The following is a 17,161-nucleotide window of genomic DNA, read 5'->3' as shown; positions in this document are numbered from 1 at the left end:
AACCCAGTCTCAAAATTTAAACTTACTTTATGTAGGTATTTTTGCTTGTGATTACAATGACTTGGATTAGATGTATATGTACGTCTTGCTGAATGAATGGGCACGTGAATGACACCTCTGATCTGTCCGGATAAGAAATATGTGTTTTCGGTCATGTCATAATGAATACCTTGCCAGGCAGGGCGCAGGCTTAAGCAGAAAGTGTATGCATGAGATTTTTAGATGGCTGAGCAATTCGAGGCAGTTACCTCAGAATTCCTCATGGAGTGTGAGTGGCAACACCGTTTTGTTGTTTTTTATAGGTCGAATCTTCACTCATGTCTACGAGTGGACTAAATCTGGACATTCCCCCAGGCTATAGGCACTCAACAAACAGCAGTTACCCCCAGACTATGTCATTATTGAATGAATAGAAAAGAAAAGGCCTGCCAGGCAGCCCCTATGGGTCGTGATTCTGCGCCTCCCATCTCGGGGACTGGTCTGGAGCAGAGAGGACCACAGGGAGCCCGCGTCCTCACGTTCCGGCTCCCCGGAATCCACAGGGGCGGGAGGTAGGTGTGTCCACCTCCTTCGGGCAGGAGCCGCGCCTGTTACCTGTGACAGGACTCCCGAGAAGGGACAGCGAGCTCTGCGGCACCCCGGAGCTCCTTTGGAGACGAACAGACCTAGAGGGGACCTGGGAAGCTACCTTGAAAACGATGTGGGAGGACCCCACTAACAGAACGGTTAGTCCCGCAGCCCCGCACCTGGCGGATTGACCCGGGCAACCAGAGCGCGCGCGGGTGCACGGTGGCACGCGCACGCGTTCCAAAAGGGGGTGGGAAAAGAAGTCCTCCGACCCCCGCCCCGAGGGGGGACCCCCAACCTTCCAGGGCCGAGTCGGCCGGAGAGCGCGCGTGCGCGAGGGCGCGCCGCGCCGTCCCGCTCCGCCCAGCGCTGAAGGGGGTCTAGCGCAGGGCTCCAGTCTTCCCGCCCCTCCTCAGGCTCGCAGGCTCGGAGTAGTAGACTCCGGCCCTGCGGAGAGGGACGGCTAAAGGTTCCGCGAGCCGAGGAAGAAGGCGGACGGAGCGAGGAGAAAGGAGAAACCGGTCGAACGGGTGAGGAGCCGAGCTCCCGGGCTGGAGCCGACACAAGACACGCCTCCCTGCCTCACACCCCTCGGGGCTGCGGAAGTCCTCCGGAGACTGGAGCTGCACCGACCTACCAGTAGACTACGATTCCCAGAAGGCGGTGCGGTGGCGTGCCTACGACTCCCGGCAGGCCCCGCGCGCCAGGCTCTCTTCAGCGCGCTGCTTCTTAGGGAGAAACTACAGTTCCCACGAGGCCTCGCGCGAAGCGGCTTGGAAGTGGGCAGCCTGGAAGTCACTCGGGCCACTGGAGCTGGCGGCGTCTCTAGCAAGCCGCGCCGTGCTGAACGCCGCGGTCGAGGAGCCCGCGGGGCGTGTGGCCGGTACGCCTAGGTACGTGGCTCCTGGTGCAGGAGCAGTCTCCGCCAAGGGTGGTGGGGATTTGCTAGCTGCTCGGACCCCGAGGGTCAGTGCAGGCGGGGTGACCAGGCGGACGGCCGGGTGTGGGCATCGGCTGTGGGGGGCGGCAGCGCCGGGACTCACGCCCTCCATACCCGGCGGGACTCGTGCCCGCATGGTTCAACTTTCCAGAGGTGCAACCGGGCACGGTGGGGAAGAGCTTGGAGTCCGGGAGACGTGGGTGCACGTCCCAGCTCTGCCACTCTGGAGCTGCGGTCTGGGAAAACCGCGCCGAACCTCGTTTTTATCTTCGGCAAAACGGGGAAGGAGGAATTGTCTTTTGCTGGTGATTGTTCTGAGGTGTTGAGATCTGGTGAATAAGGCGTTTCACGTTGAAGATACTTATTACGGGTTTGCGTTATTGTTAGTTCCTGGAGAAATGAGGTGAAGATACTATAGATTACCAATCAGTTGACCATGTGCATGTAAAGACCCGAGTCCATAGTTAACACTCAATGCAGAGTGGCTGCTGTTAACCGCGATCATTTTAATAAGAGCTTTTGCTTGTGAAGCAGAGAGACTCACGTTCAAATTTAGGTTTTGCCATGCACCAGCAAGCTGTGTGACCTTGGACAACTAACTTCATCCCTCTGTGCCTTAGTTTCCCTTTCTATGCCTAAATATAAAGTGGAGATTTCAATGGAAGCCACCTCATCGAATTGTTTTGAAGATGTATAAGAATACCCTGGGTAAAGTGCTTAGCACAGCTCCTGGCATATAGCAGTTTGTAAATGCTGTCATTTATTCAGCGTTTCCAGGGAGCTTAGAAACCCTGTCTGAGTAGGGCTCTGACTGTAGCCTTGGTCTCCCTAGTGGGCCAGATTCATCACTGAGTCCAGTTGGCTTCCCCTCCTGTCACACTTGGGTTTCTTGTTTATAGAAATGGGACAATAACAGTGTTCCCTTGCTAAGGGTGTGATGATTTGCTGAACACCAGACTGAGCCACCCTTCCCTGAGTAGCAGCTCGTATGGATTATGATTGTTCTTCAATGTTCTCCATCTGGCCCAGAGGCTGCCTAACTGTGGGCTGTGACATGACAGCCCCGAGCTCCCCCACACGTTCGCTCCCAGCCTCAGTGTCCCATCTGTGAAATGGTAGTCATAGGACTTCTATGCCAGGATTGTTCTGACTCCAGGAGATATTTTGTGGTTAGCACAGGGCCCCAAGCACTTGATGAATGTACCTCTCTCTCTTTCTGCAGTAAGCCATTTCTGATTCTGTTTGTGCTTATAGGGCAGAGTCCAAGGTTAGTGCCCCTCCCCACCCCCCATCCTTAAAGTTGTCTCAGCAGAGGTTAAATTGTTTTAGTATAAGGACCCAAAGTGACAGTGCTGGCCTGCCATCAGCAGCCCTTGTACAGTGCTCCTCTGCCAAGTCAGTATATCTGTATTTATTGTTGTTGTTGTTGTTTAATACTGAGGATGGAATCCAGGGTTTTGTGCATGTCAAACACTTTCTCTACAGCTGCTGTAAACCCTGGAGCCCAGGGTGGCTCTGGACTCTGCCCCCCTCACCTCCAGCTCCAGACATGGAACTTGTATTCCCTTGATGTCCCCTGATGGATGTTCTTGGGCATTGTAAACTCAGTTTGTCCAATCTGAACACTTCCTCCTCTTTCCCCTCCTTGATTCAGTATCCACCACCACAGCACATCGTCTAACAGTGACCCTGTTGCCCCAGGCAACTCAGATGTCTTCCGCAGCTTTCCCATATCCAGTTGACTGGAGAGGAGGACAGAGCTGCCCTGTTACAGAAGCATCTCTTGACTGAACCCAAGCTGGAGGTTCCCCTATCCCCTGAAGGTGGCCTTTTCTGTCTGGTCTCAAGTAACCCAGGTTGAGCCGGGCGTGGTGGCGCACGCCTTTAATCCCAGCACTCGGGAGGCAGAGGCAGGCGGATTTCTGAGTTCGAGGCCAGCCTGGTCTACAAAGTGAGTTCCAGGACAGCCAGAGCTACACAGAGAAACCCTGTCTCGAAAAACCACCAAAAAAAAAAAAAAAAAAAAAAAAAGTAACCCAGGTTGCCCTTAAGTCTACTATGTAGCCAAGGATAACTTTGAACTTGTAATCCTCATGGCTGCAACTACTGGGATTTCAGCTGTAAACCTAGCTGTGGAGGCACAGCTTTCCTGACAAGGCCCAGTTGTTTCTTCTAGGACAGCAAGCATGAACGGAACGTAGGGTACATAGATGTAGTATGTACTCCATATGCGCCAGAGAAGACAATGGGAATTTGGCCAGACAGCTGTGGCTACAGATGTGTCAGGAAGGCCTGGCTTTCAGGCAGCTCATTTCTGCCAAAGACAAGCCGAGTTGATAATTTCTTTCTGAAAAGCTGCACTCTGTCAGTGCATGAGACTATCCAGTGTGGGAAAGCAACACACACACACACACACACACCACACCAGGGCAGAGGCTGGGGCAGGATAAACCTGTGCTTGTGATTTCATTTGAGGTTGGCAAACTGGTCTCAATCAAATTTATGATGGCTATCACATTTAAGTTTTTTGTTTGTTTGGTTTTGTTTTTTGTTGTTTTTGCTTTTTAATCTGCAGTATTAAGGCAATGACTTAAATAAAACAAATCCTGGGTTATCTCCCTTGTAGTGACAACAGCAAATGTTTTTTAAACCTTTTGGTTAGAATGGTTTAAGAGTTAACCGTGGGCCTGGTGTTCAGATGTTGCAGTTGTTAGGCGGTAAATCAAAACTGGAATGTAGAATGTGCCACAATTGCTGTCCTATTCTGCTGTGAAATGAATTTGCCTGTGTTTTTCAAGCTTAGGCTTCATACCTTTCAAAGACTAAATTATATGTACTTACATTAAAAAAAAAAAAGAAAACAATACATTTTCTCTGGTGTTTGTTTTCAGCTACTAGAATGAGAGGGAAGCTGCCAGGCCAATTTCCAATTTGTATGTTTATTTTTTAAGGCTTGTGATGGCCAATTGTCTGTCTGTTTGTCTGTCTGCCCCCCCCCTTCTGTGTGTGTGTGTGTGGTTGAACTTACACAAAGTGAGCATGCTGACGAACACTTGACAGTAGAGCTGGCCAGGAGGATCAAGGCTAGCCTGTGCTGTATGAGATGCCCTGTCTCAAAAACCAGAGTATGCGAGACAGGTAAGCTCACTGTAACACGCCAAGGACTATGGAGGTGTAGAAAGAAAACAGTGAGAACCACCTTCTACACCACAGTCTCATTTCCCTTGAGGTAACTGCTCATTTAGACTGAGAGTAATAAGTATCTAGCGTCAGCTTTTGGAGTGCCAAAGAGAACAAAATGGAGATGCCCTTGGCCTTAGTAATTTAGCTGTATGCTTGTGTGTGTGTGTGTGTGTGTGTGTGTGTATGTGTATACTTACATCTATCTATATGTGCTATATCAACTCTTTTCTTCTTCCTCCTCCCCTACCCCTTCCTTAAAAAAGAAAGAGTAGGGAAATATATATATATATATATATGTATGTATATATATATATGACCCTTGGCCTTGGTAATTTAGCTGTATGCTTGTGTGTGTGTGTGTGTGTGTATTTATTTATTTTAATGTCCAGTCTGCTCCTGTTTGCGTGTTGAGAAAGGGTCTCATATAGCCTATCTGGCTTACATTCCCTTGGGTATGGCACATGTTCTCCTGGGCTTCAGTTTCTGGATCTTAAAATCAGAGTGGTACCAGGTAGTTGTAAAGAGAAAAATGTATCAGACTTTTAAGGGCAGAGGGTCCATTGTTGCTGCTTTACAGTCCCTGAAATTCAGAGTCCCTCATGGGAGGAGCTACCCTAGTCATTGGAGATACCAGGGGAAAATGCAGAAAAGTTATAAAGCAGGTAGCAGCTTGGGAATGTTGGACTCTGGGGTGAGAGGCTTAGCTGCTTGGAATGAAGAGAAAATCTGTCCAGAAAAGGAAGAGTCCAGCATGACAGGGGTGGGGGTGGGGACTCATGGTGGAGCACCTGTAGGGAGTATCTGTCCTCATATTTGCAAGAAATGGGAAGTACTTGGAAGGGGGCATAGGTGGTGGCTCTGGGTTTAAGTCCCCCATAGCCGCTAACATATAAGATTACTTGTTGAACTTTTTCTTCATTTATGAAGTGTTCACCATCGCCTTCTCTCTCTATCTCAGGGGTTGGTGGAGATTGAATGAGATGTCTGTAAGATCCTGGCCTGCTGGGCTGCTGTCAGCTCTGGGTCAGGCCTGAGTTACTGCTCTTACCTTATTAGGTTGACCAATTTATCCACCATCTTCCATGTGCCAGCATTTCTTCTAGGCACTGGAGGGTTTGACAGTGAAGGAGCTGGGCAGGGTCTATTCTGTATTTTTTCTCTTGCAGTGTAGCTCAGGCTGGCCTTGAACTCTCAGGCATCTGTTCCTCCTCCCAAGTGCTGAGATTACAGACTGGAGCCTGGCTCAGATCAAACCCTTGCTCTCTCAGGGCTTGCAGACTCCTTGGGGAGACGGGCAGTAAAACCAGGTAGTTTCAGGGTTTTGTTTGTTTGATTAGAAGGTAAAGAACAAACCTGTCCATGCTACTTTCAGATGGTTTTAAGTCAGGGGGAAATGACAGGGTAGAAGGCCAGAGTGGCTGGTGGGGAGGGGTGAGTGGTAGGGGGTGATTAATACGTAGCTCGTTGATCGATGATCAGGGATGGCTTCCCGAGCTGAGGGAGGGACAGGCACATGAGGTAAGACTGAATGAGCAGGAGGCATCACCTCTGAGGGTTGGGGTGGGAGGCCTTGGGGGTGGGGGGAGTCCAGGCAGAGGGAACAGCAAGTGCAGAGCCAGGAGGTTAGAATGAGCTTGTCACAGAAGCAGTATTATGTTTGGAATGGGCTGGATGTCTGTCTCCAAGCTCACACAGAAGTTTGTAAAGTAATAATAAGAGTTGCTAACATGTAAACAGCACGGACTTGCTGCCAGGTGCTTGGCTAAGCATTCCACACATCCTCAGTTAACAGTTCCAGTAGTCTAATGATGTAATTAACTTGATCGAACTCATTTCACAAAGGAGATCACCAAAGCCTGGTAGTGGTGGCCTGCGCCTTTCATCCTAGACTTGGGAGGCAGAGGCTCCTTCAGTTCAAGGCCAGCCTGGTCCACAGAGTAAGTTCCAGGACAACCAGGGGCTAGCTACACTGTCTGGAAAAAACAAACAAACAAACAAAAAAAAAACAAACGAGATTGCTGTAGACCAATACTCTTCATCGCAGGCCCTCTTTATGAGGCCAGTGGGGGACGTGGACACAGCATTTTTTTTTTTTCCAGGTTGTTTGATAGGCAAAGCACTGCTAGCTGTAACACCTCATTCACACAGCAGCGGAACAGTACTGGCCGCTGTGGCATCATGTCCACTGTCAGAGATGCTCTATGTTGGGCATCAGGGGCTCAGCTCAGCTTTTGCAGAGTCCAGAACAGAGAGAAAAGAAAGCAGATTAAACAGAGCAGAGCAGAGCAAGAACAAGAGTGAGGGGAGGAGGGAGGTGTAAGAATAGCAAGACAGGGAGAGATAGACGGAGAGTTTGTGGGTAGAGAAATCTGTGGGTTTTAAGGAAGGGCCAGGAGACCAGAGTGTATTTGAATGTATTTGTGATATGGAGGGAGTCTAGAAACTAGCTTGGGCCTTGATATGCTGATAGGAGCTGCAAGTAGCCCTAGTCCCTTTTGCCAGCGGTAAGGGAAATGACTTCTTTTGGCAGATGGGAACCGGTTTCACAAGTTGTTGAGGAATGCTGGCTTTTATCTAACCACCAGCAATCCTTCTATAGTCTATAGTCCAGCTTGAGTTCATTTCTAGATATACAGACTACCTGAGACCTAAGAAGGGACAAGATGGAGCTACCCCTCTCAGCCAAGCAGAGCAGGTGGATTCCAAGTTTGTTGTGTTGCTGAGGTGATTTGCACTCACCTCCTACGACTGGCAATGCCTGGTGTGTAAAACGTGTGCAGTAACACTGCTGACTGAATTGACCATGTGAGGGAGCTTTGTTCTGGGAGCTCTGTTGGATAAGAGCTTTGATTCCTTGATCCACTCCATGGGATAGCGTAGTCACTATCATCTGGGGAAACTGAGGTTCAGTTAGTGACTCTTCCAGAGCCTGTGTAACCTGTGGTCTGCCCAAGAAATGACAGATGAGCAGATGGGGTGTGGATTGTGTCACCCTCTCCAGTCCCAGCCTCTTCACCCCACATACCTCCTTTAGGGAAACTCCTGCAGCAGCTTCCAAATGTTTTGGGGCCATGAGGTTGACTGCCACGCTGGGCCTGGGGTTTCTCTGATCCCAAGACTCGTTCTCCCATCTCCATTAAAATAACAACATTGGTAGTATTGTGATTTTTTTCAGATGTGATCATGGGCCTATGACTCAGCCCTTATCTTTAGGATGTACATTCTGAAATTCCCGTGAGTGGACTGTTGGGATGCCCAGCATGTGCCTTGCAGTGCTTGGACGGGGGTGGAAAGAGGAGGCGGACAGGCATGTGGGGGCGAATGAGAGCTAGAACAAGCTTGGCCATGAGCTGGGAACGGTTGCAGCTGGGTGGGGAGGGCTCATTATAGCCTCCCTTCACCCGTGTGTGTTTGAAGTGTCTCATCAGGAAAAGTGAAAATCAAGTACAGGAGATTTCACTCAGCATTTGCGTGGCTCAGGCTCAAGGGTAGGTTTGGGGAATTCCCTGCCTCTGCTCAGTCCACTTGATAAAATTATTTGCTTCTGCTCCCCTTCTTCTTCTTCATTATGCAACTCATTAAGTGGCCGGGGCTCTGGAAGCATGGGGCACCCTTGGCCAGCCCCTACAGCCACATGCTTCCCTTTCCTGTTGAGCCCATGGTGGCAGGGTCCTCCTGGGGCCCTTGATCCCTAATCTGTTTCCTTCCAGCACCTGACTGTGAGGCTCCACCTACATTTTTTTTACCCCAAAGACCTGTTTCAACAGGAGGCCTCAGATCCTCCCTTGATAGCCAGAACAGCCCTCTGACACCCAGCCTTGGCTCTGCGGGGCTTCGTTGAAGGCTCCACAGGGAACCTGAAGCCAGCCTTTGGTTTACAGGCAGCGCTGCAGCAGGAGGCCATGGAAATGTCCGTTTTAGTTCTGGTTTTTTGACCAAAGAATGAAGAGGGGCAGCTTGGGACATTTCTTGGGGACCTGATATCTGGCCACCAGTGTGAATGCTACAACCAGCTTGTGTTCCCCAGGCACACCGGGTCGAAGCTCCGGTAGCATTTGCTTTCTGCCGGTGTAATTCCCCAGCCTGCGATAAAATCTCTTCGTAGAAGCATCAGGCAGAGGCCCAGAAACCCTTAGGGGTTGGGGGCAGGGGAGTTTCTGCTGGACCCTTTGCTTCCTGCAGGTCTTGGAGGTGGCAGATGTGACAGAGTTGTTCAAGAGCTGTCCAAGAACTGGCACCTTTGTTCTAGCTGAGGATCCTTTCTTCTCGAAGGCATCTTGTTCCAAACCAGGCTCCTCACTGTCAGGACGGAGGCATGCGTGTGTGTGTGTGTGTGTGTGTGTGTGTTTATTCCCACAACGTCTGACTGAGGGTTGGCAAAACCCAAATGCTGGCACTATACATTCAGTATTTATTATTCTCGTCTATATTTATGTGTGCAGGTGTGCATGTGTGAATGCTGGCACTTGCATGTGAAGACACGTGGCTCTCATTCCTCAGGCACAGCCCTCTCCCCAACCCCTCACTGGCCAGGAATCCACAAGTAGGCTAGGTAGGATGGCCATCAGCCCCAGGGGTCAGTTCTATCTCTGCCTCTCCACAGCTGGGACTCAGGAGTTCACTCTTCTTCACGTGGTTCTGGGGATGGGCCTGAAGTCCTCATGCTTGCCCAGCCAGCGCTTTCTCTGTTGAGCTTTATCTCCTCAGCACCATTTCTAGTTAAGTACAGGGTTTCAGTGGCCCAGGCTGACCTCAGTCGCCTTCTGATCCTTCTGCCTGTGCTTCTCAAGTGTTGTCTCTACAAGCGTGTGCCAGTGTTTCTCTAAAACTTTATATGGGAGCATGGGGCATGCGCTGTGGTATACACGTGGAGATCAGTTCTTTTGGCGATCAGTTCTCTCCTTTTACCATTCACAACCCAGGAATAGACCTCAGGTCCAGACTTGGCACAAGTGCCCTCAGGGAACCATCTCCCAAGCCCCCAGATTTCATTTTTGTGTTTGTTTTTGTCTTGGGTTTTTGAGGCTGGGTCTCTCTCCATGGCCCTGGCTGTCATGGAATTCACTATGTAGGACAGGCTGGCATCGAACTCATAGAGATCTGCCTGCTTCTGCCTCTCCAGTGCTGGGATTAAAGGTGGATGGCTCCCCAGCTTCATTGTTTGTTTTTAGAGATAGGGTTTCCTCTATGTAGCCCTGGCTGTCCTGGAACTCACCCTGTAGCCCAGGCTGGCCTTGAACTCACAGAGCTCTGCCTGCCTCTGGGACTAAAGGCGTGTACCACCACAGCCCAGCCTAGCTTTGGTTTTGAAACTTACTTGGTGATCTGTTCTCACGAGAGCTGTGCTAGACATGAAGGTTAGCTAGCAGTGCAGCCTCTGTCCCTCACCTTTCTCACCATCCTGGGGCCCACTGGAGTTCGAGGTTAGGAAACAAGACTAGTGAGGCTAAGCTAGCAGCACACACCTGCAGCCTCAGTCTGGGGAAACAGGCAGGGTGCTCAGGAGCTAATGGTCATCTTCATCTGTGTCCTGAGTTCGAGGCCAGCCTGGGCTACATGAAACCTACCTCAAAGAAACACACACACACACACACACGCACAAACCCCAGTAGAACAAGAGGGCCATAACACGCCACAGGGGATAAAAGCATGATTTTGATCCCTAGAACCCACCTCGGGGAAGAAGAGAGAACAATTGCAAGTTGTTCTCTTGGACTTCCACGTATGGAAAAATCCTGTTAAAAAGAACAAGGTAAAGAAGCTGTGTAGTGTGTAGGATGGTATAGCAAACACTATGGTGAGGGAATTAAGCGGGAAGGAATATGAAGTATTAGGTCAGAAGGTTTCGGAGCCAGAGGACAGCCATGGAGGAGGTGGGCGTGTGTGGTGGGGCAAAGGTCCTGAGGGGGGTAAGGTGGAGGAGCTCCTGGGGCCTAAGTGTAGCAGACTGATTTAGGAGGTGGAGGAGACAGAGGTGGAAGTGCTAAGAGCTTGCTCTTCTCTTTTCTTTAAAATAACAAAAGAAATCTTAGTGTTCAGTGACACTGAGCACTTTGCAGCGTTGATTGGAAAATAGTATTGATATCTGAGTAGTAGCCACAGCTGTGAGGGCCAGAACATATTAGACATCCAGGTCCCTCCATGAGAGACACTGTGGGCCCCGGTGCCCGCTAGCCTCCAGTCCCTCACATTGTATTGAACTTCCCTGACGTGTATTGGGTTGGGCCATAACCTGACAGTGGGTCTTGTCTGTGGATTAAGACTGGTTTAACAGTGAGCTTTACGAAATTAGATCTAACAGCTTCCTTTCTTGAGCAAGAGACCTTTGGTCACCCCTTCTCACTCTAAGGGTTAGTGGCCAGAGACCAGACCTCCTACGTCTGTCTCATTCTTTGCCTTCACTGACTAGTGCTACAGTGCCTGTAACGGCTCCGAGTAAGAGCCCTTGTCCAGCTATGGCTCCAAAGCTTGGCTCTGGTGCAGTCTGACAAAAGTCCTTTTCCTACTGGATGGGACCCGGTAGGTCAGTCTTCAGCCTTCTTCTCATCTTGGTTCCTGAGTTTGGAGTCCCATGGTGGTATGTGCTGGGGCAGCAGTGGAGAGGAAGTGGCTTGGGAAGAGGCCTAGGAAGAAAGCCCTTTGGCCCCTCCCATTTGCCACACCCTTATACTGACCAAAAAGATAGTCAGAAGTCCTTGAAGATCCCCAAAAGGACTGACTCCTGGGTGTAAGATAAATGTAAAAGAGGCGGGGCCCCGCCTTGGAAGACGGTGTGCCTTTGGCTGCTGACAGTAATGATGACAGTAATGGCAGCAGTAGCAAAGACAAGTTTTGGTGTCTAATGTGTGCCAGACATGGTATGAGTGAGGTACTTTACCTGCAATAACTAACCTAAGCCAAGCCTCCCAGTGACCCCTTCAGCTAACCTACTTATTCCCTTTGTAGAATTTAAATAACTCACTTGGGGGGGGGGCGGGGTCAGAGGGCCTGGGAATGATGTTCAGTAACTTTTCAGCCCTCTGCGTGCCCTTGCACGGCTCTCAGGCCTGCAAAATCACAGACAAGCTGGGCTTGTCCAGAAAGCTCTGTGCTCCAGGCCCAGTGTGAGTGAACATTTGGACTTTCAACAGTCCCCCAGGAGCTACCAGGGTCCGTGCCCAGAAAACACATTCTGAGACTTGTAGGAAGCCCCAACAAAACTGGCTGGAAAGGAGATTTAGATAACAAAGAATCCCATAGGTCTCTGCAAGGGTTGACAGTAGCTCTTCAAAAAGGACCCAGTCCCAGTCCTTTGTGTCACTCTGCCATCAGCTGTGTACCGAGGTCTCATGATCCCTGGCTCCCTCTGTAGCTCCAGTTGGCACACCCTATCCAGCAGCAGTTAAGGGACACCTTTAAGAGAGAAGAACCTTGCTTTTATGCCCTGCCTCCTGGTTCCTCTTAGGTCTTTTGTAGTTGCCCTGGGACAAATAACCTAATACATAACCCTGTCTGTGCAGCTCAGAGGCCAGGCCAGAGGCCATGGGAGTAAACTCACAGCACCGTTGAGGAGCACACAAGAGTGTGCACGGATCGGCTGTAGAGGTGCAGAGCAGCAGAACCACAATATCCTGCATTGTGCCGTTCGTTCCTGTGGCACTTCTAAGATTTGTAATTACTCAGCTGCTTAGCTGTGTGCTCTTTAATCATAGTCCCTGTACCCTAGCACCCCTTCATCGTGTCAGCTACCAAACATTTTGTCTGAAAGTGCAGGGACTCCCAAGTTGAGCACAACACTGGAGGTCTGTGCATGCTTTTTGAGAGCTCACCCTGCTTGGCACCACCTGGGGTTCCCCCTGCTCCCTCCCACTCCTGAGCAAGATGCTTCTCCCAGAGGCTTGACTCTGAGGACCATGGAGGGCTGTGGAGTGGACAGAAGGGGAGGATGTAGGTCAGGTGCAGGTTGCTAGCTCAAAATTGTGAACTCCGGTGGTTCTGGCCCAGTCCCCAACCATCTATGGAAGCGACATTCCTCTTACAGGCAGAATTTTTCCTCTGACTACCTGTGGACGGTGGTTGCCCTGGGAGACTTCGGAGGGCCCGAGAAATGTGACTTAACCTGCGTGCAAGTCCTGGGTCCTACTGGGCCCTGTATTGGTCTTGGGTAAGCCCAATGACCTCCGTTTCCCTGTCTGCAAGGTGGAGCAGGTAGGTTGTGGGGGGATTGAAGCTTGTGAAATCATGTGACATGCCCGACTCACAGCCAGTGCCCCTTGAAGGCACGGGGATCTGCTTGTTGCAATTTCCTTTGGTTGCTTTCTTTTGTTTTGCCAGATTGTTCTCAGGTGACTGAGAGCTCCCTGCAGGCAAGAGCACCTTGGTTCTGGTTTACCGCAGTTTGATAAAGATGATAGTAAGAGTTTTAATTTGGCTCTTCGGGTTTTGTGTGTGTGTGTGTGTGTTTGCTTGTTTTTTCGAGACAGGGTTTCTCTGTGTAGTCCTGGCTATCCTGGAACTCACTCTGTAGACCAGGCTGGCCTCGAACTCAAAAATCCTCCTGCCTCTGCCTCCCAAGTGCTGGGATTAAAGGTGTGCGCCACCACTGCCCGGCTTCATTTGGCTCTTCTGAGCCAGGGTTTGATGCTGATAGCCAGCCTGGCCTTATCGCAGCAGTTCCTCTTGCCTCAGCCTCCCAAATGCGGGGCGTACAGGCAGGTGCATCACACCTGGGAGTCTACACTTTGCCATCAGACGTCTGAGGTTAAGTCTGGAGGTTAGGCTGCAACTGTGAGCCAGGTGTTTTCCATTTGGAAGGCCCAGGTGTGAGCAGCCTGTGATAACACAGCTGAGAGTCATGGAACTGTTTTGGTTGTTCTTTGAGGTTTTTGTTTGTTTGTTTGTTTTTCTGTTTGTTTTGTGACAGCCTCCTGTAGCTCAGGTTGGTCCCTGAACTCGCTATGCAGCTTTGAGTGACCTTGAAATCCTGTCTGACTTTTCCAATCATAGTCATAAGCTATTGGGCTCCATCTGTTACTGAGTGTTTGATGGACCAGAGCCATGACCTCACTGGCTTTCTCTCCCAGGGTGGACACTAGACTCTTCACAAGGGCGTATTCGCACAACAGTCAAAAGCTGGACTCTTGAGATACACTGCTTGGGTTGAATCCCCACTTGCTATGTGACCTCCGTCCTGTGACTTCTGTTCAACACTATCTATAAAATAGGCGTGACCGTAGTTCCGACGTAAAGGCCCTGGAGAGACTGCAGTGTTTAGAGCAGCACCCTCCCAGAGCTGTGCTTCCAAGGCTGGGTGGAAGAGTCTGCCACAAGGTTTAATCATTAAGCCGGCACTGTCTGCAGAGGTGAGGGGCCCACCTGTGGGTAGGAAGGTTGTGAATGAAGCTGCGGGGCTTAGGGCAGGGATGCTGTGGCGCTGATCCAGCCCTGGCTCAGCACCGAGCAGGTGGCCTGTAACAGGCAGGCTTTGTTACCTCCGAGCTTTCTCCCAAACTCATTCAGACCCAAGACCACGTGTCTGATGAGTAAGGAATCCTGTTATTTCCCTTCCCCAAAGGGAATATTGGCAGAACAGGCTCTTTGGGGATGTGCCTGTGTGCAGAGAGCAGCCATCTCAGGGGAACTCCGGTAAGCTGGCGTGGCCCGAAGGCCACTGAATAAGTCGTTAGAAGCTGGCACGGCTGGTTCCCATTTCCGCATTCCAGACACCCACAGCGCAGGAGGAGGCACCACCCCAGGTCGGCCTAGGGAGCTGGGGCAGGTGGCTCTTGCCTAGGGAAAACCTGGGACAGGAGCCACACCTGGGGCCAACCTAGTAGCCACCTTCCTGGAGTGTGATCACGGCTGTGTTCCGGGACTCCTGGTAGGTGAACAATGTCTCCTCACTTCGGTAGCACCTTCCAGAGAAAGTTAATAATCTGTTTCTTCTTTGAGGGAACGCTAGCTTCTCTCTCTCTCTCTCTCTCTTTCCCCCTCTCCCTCTCCCCCCCCCTTCTTTCCCCCTCTTCTCTTGTGAAGTGTTTACCTATCTGTTCCTAACGCTGAAGAAAGGTTGGCCGAGTGTTGAGCAAATGAGAAGATGGAGGCCACAGACTCCCAGGGAAAGAATAGATGACTGTAGCTGAGCCCCTGCTGTCTGCAGACGTTGTTACCAGGGGCTGTGGTGCCTCAGCCCAATATGCATGCCATGTGGCCTTTGGTGAATCCTGTACCCTCCTGGGCCTCAGTTTCCTCTTTTGGGGGAAACAGGAAGTAGTGGTAGTACCCACTGAGTTGTCGTGCCAAGTGCCCCAGCTCCTCTGACCCTGCGCCCGTGGACCGCAGCTCCCTGCTCTGGCCTCTCCCTGCCTGTGTCCTCTGCCTGTGGGTGTAGCTGGGGTGGCATGTCCACATGCCTTCCCACACTCACATAGCCATGCTTAGGACTAGCCTTCCAAAGCCTCTGCTCAGATGTTCCCAACCCAGGGTGCTTTCCTCTCAGTCACCCTGGAGCCGCCTCCTTGACTGGATTTTTCTTCCACCTGCGTCTCAACTGTTGGCTTCCTGGGAGCGCAGGCCAGGCCTTGGTCCTTCTAGAACAGTGCCTAGCCTGTGGCGGGTGGGTGCAGCTTCAGTTATGTCATGAATGAATTTATGCTACTAGATGGCCCATTGGTGGATGGACGGCTAGCTGCTCTCACTTGGGACTGACTAGAGTGCCACCAGCGTTTCCAGGAAGCCATGGCAGTGGTTGGCGTGACCTGTCACCTCTCTCTCTGATCTCTCTGTGGTCATGCAGCCATTCTTGGGGTCTGTCAGCCTCAAGCTGCTGGCTTCCTGGCCCTCAATCCCTTCAGGCGTCACAGCCTGGAACCTGACAGTGGCTCATTTGGGCGTTTTGGGCACATGGCATGACAGAGAAAGTGTGGTACCAGTGAGTTAGAGAATAGTGGGGTAATCTCAGTAAGAGAGGATTTGTGCGTGTCTGCTATGTATTGGGAAGGTGACATATCTCCAGGTTTCTGTGGCAGGAAGGCAGGGGAGATAAGCGTGATCTGACCAGCCACGGTTTATCCTCTCCTCTGCTTTAGTCGGCAATAACTCTTGCTGTGCGCTGAGCAGGGTTTAATTAACCAGTGAGTTGGAGGAGTCAGACTGTGTCGTAACTGACACGCTCTCTGTTTCTGGCTCCAGGTAGCAGCGACTGGTGCTGTAAAAATATCCCAGGCAGGCTTCCCCGAGGCGCTCCAGGGAGCCAGGTCAGTGGTCCTTCCTCTCAGGCTTCTTCAGCAGCCCCAAGCTCTGAGGCACCTCACGGGCCCACTGTTGCCATGTGACAGTCATGTGCGCTTCACCCTCCAGAGCCTGTTGCAGTGTGGAAGGCTGCCGTGGCAACAGGTCACTGTTCCCTGAGCTCCAAGGAGCATCACTTTGAGGGAAGTTGAGGAAAAGCCATGTCTTGTAACGAGTGAGTCCCTCACTGCCTGAACTCTGGGCTTTAGTTGCCTTTTCTGGAAGATGGTGCTAATTGATAGTGTCTGTGTAAGCGAGACGTTAAAGGGAGGCCAGGTGACATCAAGTGTGCCAGAAGACTCCTGGGGCGAAGATAGTGGGAGGGTGAGTGCTCAGGAGATGACTTTACAATCTTGAGTATTCTCAGTCTGCCCCCACTCCCACTTTCTAGGCTCTTCTTTCTCCCCTTTCCTCCTTACCTGACCTGTAAGCAGCACCCTCCCTTGTCAGCGTCTTCCCACATCTTATCATGGGTCTTTTCTCCATGGTTATATAGTACTCCAGGGAACAGTGTTGCTCCATTAGGGATAGTACGGTCTTTATTTTCATGAATTTTGCTTTCACACAGCAGTACCATATGGAAATATTTCTGAATCAGTATTCCTCTGATTCGCTCCTTTTTAAAAGAAAAAGAATATGGTCGGGTAGTGGTGGCACATGTTTTTAATCCCAGCATTTGGGAGGCAGAGGCAGGCAGATCCCCTGAGTTTGAGGCCAGCTTGGTCTATGGAGTGAGTTCCAGGACAGCCAGGGTTACACAGAGAAAACCTGTCTCAAAAAACCATATTGAAAGGAAGAGAGGGAGGGAGGGAGGGAAGGAGGAAGGAAAATAAAGGACAGGGGGCTGAGAGAGGCTCAGTTGCTTAAGAGCACTTGCTGCTCTTGCAGAGGACTTTGGTTTAGTTCCCAGCACCTACATTGTGGCTCACAACCATCGTTAAATCTGGGAGCTCTGATCCCCTCTCCTAGCCTCTGTGGGTACCAGGAACACATGTGGTGCACACACATATATGCGGGCAAAAAATTCATACACATTAAATAAAAATCTAAAAAATATTTTACATTTCATCCTAGCATATCTTCTACTACCAAGCCACGCCCCCAGTCCCTCATTGGGGGATTCTAGGCAGGGGCTCTACCACTGAGCCACACCCCCAGCCCCTCACTGGGGGATTCTAGGCAGGGGCTCTACCACTGAACCAC

The 17,161-nt window shown here is 50.9% G+C and overlaps 2 protein-coding genes across 2 annotated transcripts in view; both read left to right on the top strand.

Annotated features, from left to right (window-relative positions):
• Window positions 1-17,161, top strand: part of Catsperg (cation channel sperm associated auxiliary subunit gamma) — a 545,789-nt gene that overhangs the window by 205,496 nt on the left and 323,132 nt on the right. The window lies entirely within an intron of this gene.
• Window positions 14,046-17,161, top strand: part of Sipa1l3 (signal induced proliferation associated 1 like 3) — a 185,673-nt gene continuing 182,557 nt past the window's right edge. Inside the window, exon 1 of the mRNA XM_029479233.1 lies at window positions 14,046-14,549. The gene's annotated coding sequence lies outside the window, so the exon portion shown is untranslated. The remainder of the gene's footprint in view (window positions 14,550-17,161) is intronic.

Source organism: Mus caroli, chromosome 7 (assembly GCF_900094665.2).
Source record: "Mus caroli chromosome 7, CAROLI_EIJ_v1.1, whole genome shotgun sequence".
Lineage (NCBI taxonomy): Eukaryota > Metazoa > Chordata > Mammalia > Rodentia > Muridae > Mus > Mus caroli.
The sequence above is the reverse complement of the archived record's forward strand: the minus strand, read 5'-3'. Positions and strand labels throughout refer to the sequence as shown.